The sequence below is a fragment of the Coregonus clupeaformis genome, chromosome 8 (assembly GCF_020615455.1).
Source record: "Coregonus clupeaformis isolate EN_2021a chromosome 8, ASM2061545v1, whole genome shotgun sequence".
In the NCBI taxonomy this organism is placed as follows: Eukaryota; Metazoa; Chordata; class Actinopteri; order Salmoniformes; family Salmonidae; genus Coregonus; species Coregonus clupeaformis.
This window is the reverse complement of record NC_059199.1, coordinates 57,371,783-57,387,869: the sequence shown is the minus strand read 5'-3', so window position 1 is coordinate 57,387,869 and position 16,087 is coordinate 57,371,783. Positions and strand designations below refer to the sequence as shown.

The 16,087-nt window shown below is 43.8% G+C and overlaps 1 protein-coding gene across 3 annotated transcripts in view; it reads left to right on the top strand.

Annotated features, from left to right (window-relative positions):
• The window catches only part of LOC121572004 (semaphorin-6D-like), a 124,788-nt gene that overhangs the window by 59,483 nt on the left and 49,218 nt on the right, over positions 1–16,087 (top strand). For all 3 annotated transcript variants that reach the window (XM_041883849.2, XM_041883847.2, XM_041883848.2), the window contains one exon: positions 9,877–10,010. The gene's annotated coding sequence lies outside the window, so the exon portion shown is untranslated. The remainder of the gene's footprint in view (positions 1–9,876; positions 10,011–16,087) is intronic.

The window sequence follows — 16,087 nt, the reverse complement described above, 5'->3', positions numbered from 1 at the left end:
TGTAAGCCATTTAGTGATTGCAAAAGTGAAGATCCCCATCTCAAATGCCAAAACAAGACAGACCATATCAATCTCAGGCAGCCAGTGTAGATGAAGAGAGGATTATAGGGATCTTTGTCTCTGGCTCAGCCATGTTTTACAGGGAGCATGGAGTGTGTCTATGGGAAAGATGGGTGCAGGGATAGGGAGGGAACAGGAGGAAGGTAACGGAGAGATGGATAGAGAGATGTCAAGGTGAGTGGGAGGGCAGAGACGGACAGAGAGGGGAGAGGAAAAGAAGCAGAGACTAGTAGGAGTGAAGGAGAGAGGGAGCGAGGAGGAAGAGGGAGTGTTGCGTGTTTATGAAGTGTGCAGAGATGGTAGACACGCAACGGGGAGATTATCTGTCTCAAGCCGAAGGACGTTGACTGTGGCGTATTGCCACATATCTACCAATCTGTGTTTTTATATACACACACTCACCGCCGACACATACACACGCACTGCCTGAGATTGTTTTTGCCAACTATCTTATCTTAGCTTTGTCTGGAGTCTGGACAGAGAGGAAGTACAGTGGCGTTTGCAGGGTTGTTTTAGGGAGCAAGGTATGGGGTAACGTGTCCTGAAATGGAACCTATACTTTACTTTGTCTTTTTACTTCAATGTAGACTTTTTGCTCAAATTGGCCCCCAAACCCACATCGTGGAAACATGTTCAGTTGAAACCAGAAGAAAGCAGTTGTGACTGTGTATTCTACACCATGATGGAGGATGGGATAAATGTTCAATTGAAACCAATTGGGCACAGTACATTTTGTCTTGACAGAATCCACTACACCTCCTAAGTAATGAGTTTGGGAAACAATATAACTGCTCTCCTCAGATTATTATAACTGAAATCTATTGTGAGTCTTTTGTGGAACTATTATGGATCATATGATTCTGTAGGTTAGAGCATGGTGCTAGCAGGGAGGGTAGTGAGTTAAAGATTTCCACAAGGGCCATAAGAATAGTTCACACCTACTCTCTCAGCCAATTTAGAACATGTCTCAAACTCCCCAGGAGCCAATTAAAGGAGGGCGCTTATTATTATGGGTGACAATTGTTTTGGGATGTTTTGGAAGCAATGAGGGTTGAGGCTGTGTGTCTGTCTTTCTCTGTCGCTGTCGCTGTCTCTGTGTCTTTGTCTGTGTCTGTCCTGTCTCAAGAGAGGACATGATGATTAAGAACTCCAGGCTCACTTCGTTATGGTTCTCTGACATCTTGGATTCACCTGTGGAAGATGTGCCATGGTTTGTGCTAGATTCATTTAAAGGAGCAAGACCAATTGTCTTATTTATGGTTGTGAGTGCACATATGGACATTGTAAATAAATTATGTATTTACAATGTAGACCGGTATCTTTACCTGCATGTCTGCGTGTAAATGTGCACTCGTTCAGCATGTATTTAATGTACTGTAGAACATGAATGTCCTTTAAGTAACAACACATGCACAAATTAAGTATCATGAGTAATTGTCATTCATTCACTAAATGCATGCATAAACATCTCCATATCCCTTTAAGAAACATCACAACAGCATTAAATATAGGCTTTCTGAGGCAGACTCAAATCCCAGTGATAGTTTCCCCTCAACCCCTTTAATTCACTACAGGCCATAATCTCTGCTATAGTCTTCTATAGAGATTTACTAAAGCCTGATATATCCTTAGTCGTTTACCAGGAAGTAGACCTAAATCTTGCACATCATCATAATAGCCATAGGCAGTAGGAGTTAGTCATCCATAGACTGATCTAAGGTCAGTTTAGCATTTGATCACTCATTTATTAAGATTAGGATGTGGAAAGGGTAAGCTGATCTTAGATTTGTGCCTAAGGGTAAATTGTAGTTCATAATAGCAATGTAGTTGTGCATTTGATAATGGGAAGGCTTAGTGGGTTGAGTTGCTAAAATGAAGCAATGTGTGAACTGGATTAGTGATTCCCATTATCTCACGTTATGGATTTTGGGGGTTTCTATACCCATGATTTTCTATGTTATCCAGCTATTTTGATGACGAGGATCTTATGTAAGACGTACAGCCATTAGCCTGAAAATGATCAAGACAAAGATCCTGTGGAAGTGTTCGGGTTGGCCGGACCAAGCACTTGTACAAAGAGCACACACAACACAGTCATAGCTGATGTTTAGAGTGGCCAACTGAACAGAGTTTTGTTTATTCATATCAGCTGAGTGCTAAGAAAGTAACTGTTATTCAAATAGTCATTGCTGAAATGTTCAATATGGCAACGAGTTGGAGTGATGAAAGCTAATGGAATAGAGTTCTTACCGTAGGATGACTCATCTGTGTCATCTGGCCAACAGATGTGGAACTAAGGGAAGTATTGTTTTTCCTGTGGGTTTGCTGCCCATGCACATAGTTGAAGGGGTGAGAGACTTTGGCTAGCCCACATGGTGTGCAGGAGCATCTGTTTAATGAGCTATGGAGTTTAAATGTGGCTTATGGTAGCATTCAATGAACTATACGGTGAAACACTGGGGATAATTCGTTTTTCATAGGATATAAATAGTTGTGGACCATGAATGTGTGTGTGAGCTGTGAACTCATACACATTTGGTACACTGGCACGCAGCAACTCTTTTAATACAATACTTTATTATGAGACTTGCTCCAATGTACAGACATGTTATGCATGCCTACCCACACACAAATATTCAAAATATCGAATGATACACACACAATGTCCCTCTTGTGAGTAGTGGTTACATCTGAAACCATTCTCTGAGAATTAGACACACAATTCTCCAAAAGTCACAAAAGCACCCACAGGGACACACACACACACACACACATACACAGACACACACACACTTAGGCAGCGCCCGTAGACATCTGTAATCCGTTTGATTAGGAGGAGGCGGATGGAGGGAGGGAGGGGCGCGGGGGTGTTGTGTGGGAAACAACCACCTTGAGCAGTTGCTCCCGGCAACACAGAGGCACCCACGCCCACTCTGCCTCAGCGGTGGGTCTTCAATTAGTTCTGGCTGGCTGCTCGCTTGCTCTGTTTCTCTCACACTCCTTCTATCGCTCTCTCTCTCTGCCTCGCTCCCGCTCTGCTCTCCCTCGTTCTCTCTCTCTTTCCCCCTATCTCTTCATCTCTAACTCTCTTCTTCCTCTTCATCTCTATTTCTCTGCACTTTTCCACCCCTCTCTCAATATTCTCTCCTCCTTTCTTTACACTCGCTCTTCCCTCTTTCTTCTCATGACATCTTTGTTCATTCTCTCTGCACATCTTTTCAAAACTCCTCTATTGAACTGCAGTGTATGGGAGACAGGTGGCAACAAAAGAGCTTATGAGACCTTGCTTTGTTCATCTCCTTGTCACAGTTTGCCCCATAATTGGGGTTAATTGCTCAATCCTGATTGACATTTTGTTCAAGCCCTTACTGTTGGAATGTGTTTATTTATTTATTTATTACCCCTTTTTCTCCCCAATTTTGTGGTATCCAGTTGGTAGTTACAGTCTTGTCCCATCGCTGCAACTCCAGTACGGACACGGGAGAGGCGAAGATCGAGAGGCGTGTGTACTTTTGAAACACAACCCAACCGAGTCGCACTGCTTCTTGACACAATGCCCGCTTAACCCGGAAGCCAGCCGCACCAATGTGTCGGAGGAAACACCGTACACCTGGCGACCGTGTCAGCGTGCACTGTGCCCGGCCCGCCACAGGAGTCGCTAGTGCGCGATGGGACAAGAACATCCCTGCCGGCCAAACCCTCCCCTAACCTGGACGACGCTGGGCAAATTGTGCGCCGCCCCATGGGTCTCCCGGTCGCGGCCGGCTGCGACAGAGCCTGGACTCGAACCAGGATCTCTAGTGGCACAGCTAGCACTGCGATGCAGTGCCTTAGACCACTGCGCCACTCGGGAGGCGGAATGCATCCTCCCTTAAGTCTGCTCCAATGGAAGAAAAACAGTTATGCTTATAGGAGAAATGGATGGACTGTGAGTGTCTGCCTGTCTGTCTGTCTCTGTGCCTATGTCAATGTCTGTGTGACTCAGAAAAATATTTGCAGGTCACTATGGGGTAGGTGAACCACTGGGGGCACCTGAGATGGACGCTCTTTACACGGCTTTAACATACCTTCAATTCCCCCTTTGCGCGCCTCAGCAAAACCCCATCCCTTTTAACTCCTTTTGAACACTTCAAAGGCTGATCAAATAAATCCTTCAAAGTGTATCCACAATGAATGTTGAGCTAAATGTAAACGTTTGAATCCAAACGTGTCAGAGTCAGTCGTGTCTGGCTTTTATCTTAGTTTGATCTTGTAGATGTCTTGTTTCCCGGTAAGAAACCATGGTATTGCACTCTACGTAGATACTTAGATGGGGAAGACACAAGTGTGACATTTTTTTATGTTTGTATCCTACAACCCGTGATGTTGTTTTCTTCCTATCAGCTACTGTGCAGTTTCTTTGAAAAGGGTTGCAAATTCGGAATATGAGGCCAAAGGTCAGACACGTGTACACTCACAAACACTTTACAGCCACAGACTGTTGTTTATTCCTAATCCCTCTATAACATACACTCCCGTAATCTGCCTCACAAAAGTCAAGTGTAATCTCTCCAATCCATCGTGTCTCTCTTCGCCCGGCCATTGTTTGTTATCAGGCAGTAAGCCATTCTGATTACCCAGCTGACGATAAGAGCAAAATCAGAGTGGGCAGTGAAAGCACATCTCGTCATCTTTGTGTCATCGCTACAGTGTGTGATCTCCTGCGACGTCCCAAATGGCATATCCTAGAAGTGTCACACAGACAGACAATCCCGTGGAAAACAGAGGGTTCCCGAGATTAACCCCTGTGGCACATCGTTACTAAATTGTATATGAAAACAGGCTTTATTGATGTTGGTGTGTATAGGAACGTAGTTTTAGCCTTCAACCATTTAGAACTGGGGCAGAGAATATGAGTACTGACCTGTCATGAAGCCTGCATATTATTAAACAAAACAACAGCTAATGTGTGAGTTGAAAATTAGACATGTGTAGAGTGTGTGTATCTGTGTGTGTGTGTGTGTGTCCGTGCCCTTCCAGTATGGCTGGTGGAGGGCGTATCGATCATTCCACCCGGTGTGCGGTGATGACTTTGATTTCTTATTACACCCTGTTAAAGCAGAGATCCCTCACCACCTGTTACCAAGGGCAACCAGCAAATGGCTTCAAGAGGGGCTGAGATGCATCATCTCCGTTGGACACGCGTGCACACACACTCAAAACAGACATTCTTTCTCCTCTGAGTCCCATCCAGAAAATATCAGCGGTATTGTATCATTAGAACTGTCTAGTGTAGAGTAGTAACATTCCTCCCATGATGAAACGCTCTCAGCCATGGTTTTGTGAGACATTGGGAATGTTTATGGTTATTCCTCAAGGATGTTCAGCACTCAGAAGTAAGGTCTTCTGTGACAGACTGGAAATGGCCTGATTGGTTGGGCGACAGGAAGAAGTGAATAATTTAATTTCTTAACAGGAAGTGAGGTCACACCTATTGATCACAAGTGATGGTTCTGACCTAACTGTCAGGCTGTTGGACAGAGCTGGATGAGAAGTGACAGAAAAGAAGACAAGAGACCGAACAGGAAGAGAGAGGGGAAAAAAGAGGGGAATAAAGTAGTGAAAGAATGAAAGAATAGACAGAACACTGGAGAGAAAGTGAAACAGAAGATGAGACAAGAAGAAAGTCAGGAGTCCTAATACAAACAGAAGGATCGGCGAGGAGGACATGCTTGAGAAAGTGGGATGGACATTTTAGAGAGGAGTTGAGTGGAAAGGAAAAGAGAGGAGGAAGGAAGCGGAGGTTCATTAAGTCGGAGAAGGAGTGGAGTCAATGAATCATGGCCTAACGAGGATGAGCCTCATTACGACCCAGTGTTGCCACGGGGATGGATTGAGAAAATGGACTCTGTTAAGGCAGGCCGGGATACTCGTTAGAACTCATTTATCATTGGTCACATAATCATGTCTGCTAGCGTTCAGGCCCAATCTCCTTGAGGAGCCGTCTTTGTTCTTGAGGGACACATTGAGAGAAGTGTACATGTGGTTTATGTCAGATTGAAGAGGAGATAGGCTTGAAGATGAATGAGAAAATGGGCACCTCGGAACGAGGAACTCAAACAAGCGGGAAAGATAGGTGCTCCTACACCCAGCCATGTCACTTCTGAACATTGGACTAATCCAGAGTAAAGTTTCTGGAGCACTCATTTGTCTTTGCACTCACTTTAGTGGAAGTCTGACAGACTCCATTAAAAAGTCAAGATAGTTTCTCTAAGGGCTCACTTGATGAAAACTTGTCCATCTTGTAGCCTTTAAAAAAAAAAAAAAATCTGATGGTATACACAGCATTGAGGCTTATAATTTCAAAGTTGAAATGCGTTAATTAAATGGAGATGAACAAAACAAGTTGAACATAGACACTGTCATCACACAAGTTGTTATTACCTGAATAGTTGTATTTTGTAAGTAAACTTGTACTGATAGCTGATAAAAAATCTAGTATGGCTCAGTTTAGTCAGCTGGAGTGTGTCCAAGTCTACCCTAAGAGATGCTGTCTATGTTGGGCTACGCCGTCTCTTTTTGCTGATACAATTTGGCTTAAAAACCCAAGATCAGATGAACCCTCTCTGAACTCTCTGTAGTGACTTTGCTGCAAAGTATAAAACACGCACACACCTACACACACCTGTCACTGCATCAGCCAATTGTAAACCCATTATAGGACTGCAGCCTCCTTTCTCAGAACTTTCTTGTATGTAGTTTGTCTCTGTCTCTGTCTGCCCTCTTTCAGCTGAACTTTTCTTCAACGTCTCTGTCTCTCATCGTATTTTTTCCAGTCTTCCTTGCTTTTTTTTTCTCTCTGCCACTTAGTCAACCTTACACCCCCCCCCCCCACATCTACTATTTAAGTCCATTGCATCATTCTTTCATATTTCCATTTTCTTTACCTCTGCATCACCCCATTTCTGCCTGCTCTTATTCTCTCCCTCTCTTCCTTTATTTATTGGTCTTTGTCTCAGCTCATGGAAAAATCCAGATAGATTCACTCTAGATTTGTTGGACATGAGAGGTAGATGTCACAGGCACACCCTTTTACACAATCACGCTCTCAGATTGGTGACCTATTTTAAAGGATTTTCCACTGCCTTGCCTAGAGTGAAACTGGGAATCAACGTGAAAAATCGCTCCATTACCCAAACGTTCCGTCTATGAGGACAGGCAGTATGTCTTTGGAATGGCTGGAGATATGACCAAGCGAGCTGCATTGATCTCTGTCCTAGCATTCCATAATTTTCTCCCAAAGTCAAACCGCTCTCAATAAATCTCCAAAATACATCAATGGAGTAATTAATTGGCCAAACACATTAAGCCATTGAAAGACCAACTCTGGACAACTGCCCGGCGTCAGCCAAACATCTAATTCATCCAGTAATCAAACAACAAGACAGATAGACAACTTGATTAAGCATGCATCAAACACTCAATGAAGTTCTGACATGATGTACTAAAAACCCATTGGCAGTGTAAAAATATCATAAAGAGAACACCATTATCATGGGACAAGCAATATAAACAAAGGCATTTCTAAAATGAAAGGGCAATGGAACGAAGAAAGAGGGTGTACTTTGGGTGAAAGTGATGGATAAAGAGATGGTAGATCAACAGAAATGCAACAACTAGGCTCGTTGTGGAATATAAAAAAAATATGTATTACAAATCCTGACTCAAACAGAGGAAGGCGAGCTGACGGACAGATTGAGAATGGGAAAGGCAGCAGAGGGTGAAATGGGCAAAATGCCAAAACAATGGCAGATCAAATCAGGATAAAACCTTCCAAAACATTGTTTTGTTGGAGAAAGTACAAGATAAAAAGCCAGTGACAGGATAATACAGCCGGATGATGGATCATAACAATAGGGCCATTACAAGGCCTGAGGGCTTAGAGCCTTTGGATTCGTCTCTTATTCGGCTTCCTATTGGCTTGGTGGTCTCTCTGGGTTGCCGTTGCCACGGTAGCAGGTTTGCTTTGGCCTCACCTCAGTGGTCATGTTCGTCTCTGGTAAGATTAGAGAGCCTCAGCCAGTCTCCTGTGGGGCTCCGTTGTGTGTTTAACTCTTGAGCTCACGCTCGTTAGTCAAGTTAGTAAAGGTTATTTAACAAAAAAAGGCTACTTTTAACATTGATTGTTTTTGTTTAAGATGGTCATCTAATAGCTCATTAAGCAATTATGTTATTGTAATGATAGTTCTTTACTTTAAATTTTTGGGAATTAAAATAGTTACATTTGCCGACAGCCAGATTGTGCCATCATTTTATGATACAGATTTATTTACTTGGATGTCGTCAGGCAAACCTAATGCCACTGACCGCCATTTCCCACTAATAGTGGACCATGTTGAGGTCATCATTGAGGTTTTGACCGTCATCCACTCTTGGCTAGGGTTGGGCGATATGGCGAAAATATCATATCACGGTATTTACCCCAAAAGATTGACGGTATTTGACTGTATTTTATGTTTTTGAATAATAAAAGTTCTACATTTGCTTTCTGAGTAGTGTGTGACCCTAGAGTGGTAACACATACATTCTAAGTGATTTTCTCCATTCTGATTGTTTTATACTGTTCAATTCAACTTCAACCACAAATTATTTTCAGCATTTTCATCAATTTCTGCATTTCCTGCACTCATTTGAGATCATTTCCACGCTGCCGTGTAGGGCTGCACAATATTGGCAAACAATCTAGGCCATATTTTTTACCAAATGTTGCAATTGCAATTTGACTTGCAATTTAGAGCAAAACACTTGGGTAAACTGTTGGAATCATAGAAATAGAATGATTGTTCTAATTCTATAGTTAGAATATAATAGTGGGCACTTTGAATACAGTGTTGTTTGACATGACAACGAATGAAAATGCCAGGGAGGAGTTATTGTGACAGGGTAGGAACCAAATTGTTGTTACGTGTTTCCTAGAGGACCCTATAATCTTTGGGTAAATTGAATGTATTCTCTTAGCTACTTCATGTAGCTAACATATTCATGCTTCGTGTATTCCTCTTTGATTTAGGAGATACTGTTGCACAAACAACATGCTGATTTAGGTCTACACCATCACTGGTAATATCAGGCTGTATAGCTAATTATGTTTGCTCTGACTCAGTACATTTATTAGCTAGCTAGCGATTAGCATTAACGGCTGTTTGCAGATGTAAGAAACACAAACTAATAGTGTAATTATAGAATGCAAGTGGATTTATATAAAGAAGCAACGTGAAAACAGCATCGTTGTCATCAACATTGTTGCATGTGCTGCATAGACCATGCAGACTGAACGCAAGTGTCTCGTGGTCGAGGAACAACCAATGCGCTTCTTGAGTGACAGGGGGCGGGGCTAGATGACGCGGCATGGCGTGAGAGAGAGCGGAGAGAGATGACTCAAGTAGCGAAGTCAACTATAAAAATGGACGTTAAACACGGCGTATCACATTTAACAAACCAAACCGTTATAGAAGGTAAAGTAAAAACCCAAACCGGTCCGTGCATCAATACCGGTATATCGTAAAATAAGGTATGCTGCCCAGCCCTACTCTTGGCCTCCATTGCACCCCAAACAGATGGATTTGTTAATGTCTCCCCGGGAGACTCTCCCGGTTATCTGTTTATCCAAATGTTTGTATGCTGATTACATTATCACTCCCACTCTGTCTCCCTAACCACAATCACAAACCCTGGGTGGGACAGTCAGAGGGGTGAAGTGAAAACAAGTTGGGGCCATTTTGTTGTGTGTTTATAAAAGTCGACATTTCTGATTAAATGTTGTTCTTGTTATCACAGGACTTTGCTGAGGACCACTCTGCGGGGGTCCACCCCCACCTCCCACCTCCCTCTCTTCTTCCTGAACCTTTGTGAACGTCAACGATAGTGACTGATTGGACGCTGCACCTGCCTGTCTCAGCAGATTCTAGACTGTGAGTACCAACTAGTTTCTCTCCTATTGCAAGACATGGTTAGATTTCACTTTGAGCACTTCTGTTCTCAGCCCAGCCATTTTGATTTCATAATGCACTTTACTCGATCAGCAAAGTGCCAAAGCCAAAGTATTGTAATCCCCCTATAGCAATGCCGATCACAACCTTGATGCAGTTACTGGCGCAATATCTAAAGTGGCACCACTTGTATAAGCTCTGGAGACATATGGTTAGCTAAGTCCATTGTGTGTGGCCCTAACGATATTACTCTGATCTCTCTCAATGTTGGCACTAGGGCTGGGAATTGCCAGGGACCTCACGATACGATATTATCACAATACTTAGGGGCCAATACGATATGTATTGCGATTTTATACTGTGATTTAATTGCGATTCGATGTTCCAAACATATTGCTCACCATATGTCTGCTGCAGAGGGACTAAAAGTGCTGAAAACAAATTGGCGCTCTATTTAAAAAGAAGATGGAGAACAAGCTATGAAGGAAAAATACTGGAGTTTTGGTGCAACCAACTAGCGCAAAAATAATATTGCGATTATTGTCAAAATGATACGAAATATTGTCAAAAATAATGTCCCAACATGTAACTATTCATTTCCCCCCCCCCCATCACTAGTTTGCACACGCAAGGACGTGGCTGCCCAATGGCACACAGGCACACAAAGCAGCACACTTCAGTGTCAGCTCTACTACCCCATTGCCCTCAACCTTCGTTAAGGCCGTTTGAGTGACTAGACGGCCTTGGTTAGCTAACGGGCTGTGGATAGGTTATTTTTGCGGACAGACGGGTCTCCTCGCAGCTCTTGTCCTCCTATCAGCCATGTTGGCAGAATCCTTTGTGTGGGTTTGAATGGGACTGCTGCACTTGTAGGTGTGCCGAGGTCAGCTTTGTACAGGGAATGTCGCTGAGAGTAAAGGTGAAAATAGACACGGTAACACTCAACAGAGGTGTGGGTAGACCATTCAGCCTAGGTGTGGGGAAACCCTGTTAGTTTTGGGCCAGAGTGTTGACGAGTTGTCAGTCATTGTGCCACAGCAATTAATTTTAGTCAGTATTTTGATAGAATGTTGGCTCACCTGAATTTTCAGCTGTTTTGACGCTAAATCAGGCTACTGGAAAAGCATGTGAAATGTAATTGCAGGGGTAGCCTTTCCTCACTCACACCAAGTTGAGTGGTTAACATAGGGTCAGTTTTAAATAATTTGAAAATGGGGCATACCTTAAGCCAAAAGGGGCGACATTGAAATTATACCCAACCTGTATAGAATGTCCACTTTGTACATTTGATTATGGGGTTTTCACCTGTCCTCTACAAGGTTTTCAATCAAGGAGTGACTTCCTCAGAATGCTTCTACTGCCTCCCCCCTAAATCTAGAATGGAGGATACCTTATACTTGTACTCCGCCCTTCCTGAGAATGTAGCTACAGCAAGTAAGGTGGGTTTTGAGTCGGCTTCACGGCAAAAAATGTGACACAAATCAACGTTCCTCCTCTCCTCGGCTGCGATCGATGAGGCGGGCAGGGGAAACCATGGGAACTGTCGCCGTCTGCCTTCCTTCCATCCCTCAGAGGAGGAGACGGTCACAGAGTCTTAGCACATCGATCCCCAGGTGACAGGCCAACCATTGGGCTTAATGACAAAATGCTCACAATGCCACTACCGCTGTGTAGTGTTAAGTGACATTTGTTTGCGTGTTTTGTCCAATAACCCAAGGGGAGCGCAACATCAATCCTTATTTATACAATACTTGTTTCATGCTCATCATCTAATAGCTCAGGGAGATGGAAAATGAGGAGACCGTATTAAAAGGGCCTGTCTTCTGCCCGGGTTTCCATCTGAAGAGTGTAACCGGAGTGCTTTGGATCATTTCTAAAGATCTCTTTCTACTACTTTCTACATGCCTTTGGCATGTTCTTGATAAGTGGCTAAGGAGCTTTTAACCAATCAGCATTCAGGATTAGACCCACCCGTTGTATAATTGTGAATAAACACCAGCCCCACATATTCACCCCCTATTGAGGAGAGGCCACCGCTGAAGGTTAGAAGACAAAAGCTCTGTCAATAACACTCAAGTTGCCAGGACATAGAAACGTCAAACTCCATTTAAATCAAAAGAGAAAGAGCGGAGAGAGGGAGAGTTTAAGGGGGAGGATGAAGACATGGTGAGCAGAGCGAACGCAAAAGAGCAATGAGAAAAAGAGGAGGATGACATACAGTGGAACAGGGTGAAAGAGGAAAAGAACGAGACTCTACAGAATAGTATAGCGATAAGGGAAACGAGAGCAGTCACATTTTGGCTTTCGATTCATGTGGTAAGATGACATCTCGGGCCACCGATGGTGGTTTAACAGGCACTTAGCTCTCACACTCTAGCACCTGGAGCACTCCCATTATGCACTTCTATGCTAACACAGAACAGCACTGGAGGTCAAAGTATCGATTCCCCAGCAGCCGGCTGTCCAGGGAGAGAGTGACCGCAGAAACCCAGCTCTGGGATGTCCTCACCATGGGGCATGACACAACCTTTTTCTCAAAGTGCCGCAGAAGGGAGACTGAGGCACTCCGATTGCTTCACACACACACGCATACATACACACACAAATGCATACATCCACTTGCTCTGACAGAAACACACACTGACACACACCAATCACTTGAAATCTTGCTAAAGTCTGACAGGGATAGTTGTTAGGTGGCATGCCCACCAGGGAGCAGAGCCCAGAAAGAAAAGCACTTCTGTGATTCAAAGCCTTCTTGCTTGGGAGTCACTCCCATGTCTCACTATTGCCTTCAGCCCCCCCCCCCCCCAATTATCACTGTGTCAGCCGGTCCAGCCGAGTGACAGGGACACTAAAGACTAGTCTATTTTTAGAAGAAAGGTGGCCACAGCTTCTGTCCCTATGGACTCACAGACACACACTGACAAACTGTCAAAGGAGACTGATGAATGCGGAAAGGTATAGGGAAATGGAGCAATCGAAGGGCTCACAGAAACACACACTTGCTGTACACAAAGAGATACACACACACACACTTTCTCACAAACAGTAAGGCTCAGAGACGTGCACTCTCAGGAAGGTTGCAGTATCGGTTGGGTATCGGTCATTTCAAGAGAATGAGAGCTTGAGAGGACGGTCAGTCCTTTCTATCTATCTATGATAGCTCTACTATCACAGACAGTGTTTTAAGGACTCGTGGTTAGAGACTTGGCTGAGGACAGAAAGACAATGTCATCCTTTGTTGACAGAGTTAATATGCCCTAGATGAGACTGGTACAGTAGCTGGCTGCTCTGAGGAGGATCACTGTGTTTGGAACTGTCCTGGGATCAGAAGCCAGGGTTGTATAACATAACATTGTACGACATGCGTGGTGTTAGAGGCTGTTCTGAGTACCGAGTGATCAAACGAAGTGGACCAAAGCAGCAGGGGGTAGGCCAAAATGAGAGGGGAGAAAGCAAAGTGACATGGGGAGAGAAGAGAAGAGAGAAACTACAGAAGTACAGCTAAAAAGACTATGGCGATTCGAGTTCAAGAGACATTGAGGAATGATCCGAATTTGAAAGAAGGATGATTGAAGAGAGAGAAGCAGAAGAAAGAGCGTTGGGAGAGGGGGGGGTAGAAAAATGTCAGAGAAGGCGAAAGTGAAAAAAATAGGAGGGGGGGAACGAGGGACCCTCCGGTCCTGCTTCACATCTCTCCCTGATGAGTGAGGGCCTATTTTTAAAACCCTTCATCTGTCTAATCATTCCTCGGAGTTCTGACGTTTATCTTTCGCCTCTTTTCTTTAGCAACCATTACTCGTTGTTTGGCATCCTTGTTTTCATTGAGAATCTCTCTCTTTCAAACAGTTTACTAACAGTCATCAAAAAGAATGGAGGACCAAGGCACTCTTCATATAATTAATTAAAATGCCTTTATTAGTATGGCATGTTCAATAGAAACAAGTTTTTTTTTTTTTATCTGACGCGTTTCGGCTGCATGGCCTTCCTCAGGGAGCACAAATAAATAATACAATGTCCTCTTTTGAACAGCTTTTCCAATTATCCCTAATTTGAATTTGATTAGTGTACCTTAGTAGCGCTTCCCTTCCTCCTCTTTCTACTAGTTTACTAACAGTCTCTTGCCCTCCCCTTTATGTTTTCCCTCTGACAAGCGAAGAGGGGAATGACTGATGCGATGTGAAAACAGAGGTCCCCCTTTTATTTGAAGTTCATAAAATAATCATGAAATGATCAATCTGAATCATAGTGACTTGATCGTTTCGTGGGCCCTGCTGTCTCTCTCTGTTCTTACATTTGCACGGAAGACACTTTAGAGTGGCTTTAGGGCGCAATGATGTGGACGTCGATTAAGGAAGCCCCCCCGCACCTCTCTGATTCAGAGGGGTCGGGTTAAATGTGGAAGACACATTTCGGTTGAATACATTCAGTTGTGTAACTGACTAGGTATCCCCTTTCCCTTTCCCTTCTAACTTGTCCATCTTGAGGGCTACTGGCTTCAAACATATAATACATATAATGTCAAAACCCCCAAACCCCCCCCGGCTCCTTCCTCCAGGCAACGTTGGCTCTTTCTTTCCGCTAGCTATTTGTCTGATGCAGCCCTCCCTTGTCCCCAAAGTGGTTCTGCTTGGCGACTTTGGAGTCGCCTGTGGAAATTCCACAGATGGCAGCCAAGAGCGACAGGAAGGGCAGAAATACAGTTCAGGAAGGGCAACGGAATGAGACGCTAAGACCACAAAGTGTGTTTCCAAGGAGCCCGATAACAGAAGGCTTATGATGCCATGCCACCTCCCCTCTCACTGTACTCTATTTCCCAAAATGCTATGCCCTCCGGTGCCGAAGAAATATGAATGGGAGTGAATGATTGATATGAATAGCATTGTGTTGGTCAAGTTGGACACAGGCGGATATGTACACAGTCACACATACGCATGCACTGAGAAACACGCACGCGCACACACACACACAGCCAATGGCTCCCCCACCCTTCATGAGCGATGCCTCTGCAGCTCTCTACTGCACACAGAGTAATGAGAACTTCAGGTCTGTGGAGCCCAGTGCATTTATCACATGCTCACACTTAATGGTCTCTGCCAAGACTTAGCGCCACGCCTGCTAGCCGCCCGCTACAAACAGGACTGTTTGTCTCCACCGTCTCTCTGCAGCTGTGTGTGTGTGTGTGTGTGTGTGTGTGTGTGTGTGTGTGTGTGTGTGTGGTTGGGAGTGTACTGTCTTCATTGTTGATTATCACTCTCTCTTTCTCATGTGGTCTCTCTCTAATGCACTCCTCTTTCTTTCTATCCTCATATCATCCAGCTCTCTCTCTCCATCCCTCCCTCTTTCTCTCCCATTTTACTCTATGTGTCACTTTTCTAGGAGAGAAGGTTATTTTGGTGTTTGTCCTTCAGCGTGACACAAGGCACACGCAGTGAAAGATGGCTGCTGGATTAGTTGTCATGATGAAAGCTTATCCCAGTTTTTCTCTCACAGTCCAATGCCATGTTTCAAGGCACTCTATTTTAGAGTGAACACATTCTCTCCCTCTCGCTTTCTCTCTTTCTTTCTTTCTCTCACACACACACTTTCTTTCAAATTCAAATTGCTTTATTTGCATGAGAAACATTGCATAAATATTGCCAAAGCATCAATGTATACAATATTTAAAAAAAGAAAGTTAACACTTTCTCTCTCTGTGAAGGACTTTTAAGAACAAGCATTCACACAAAAAGTGAATTTCTTTGTTGTATATCAAGACAACTGAACAGATATGATTTGTGTTATCTGTAGGCTCCACCAAATTCAAATCCATTTTAGGCCTATTGAGCCAGAGGGATGATCTTGCAATTTTTATCGGGTTTAACTCTGATCAGCCATTTAACTGGTTTTCCTCTCACCTAGAGACCATTCGTGATAAACAGTCTTTGACTTGCCATGTGTTTCGGTTAACAACACGCCTTGCCAGTTTGTACCATGTAATGTATGTAAGGTGTCACAGCAATGTAAGAGCAGACACAATGATGAAGTATTTCATCGCAGCAGAGAGCGCCAGGAAG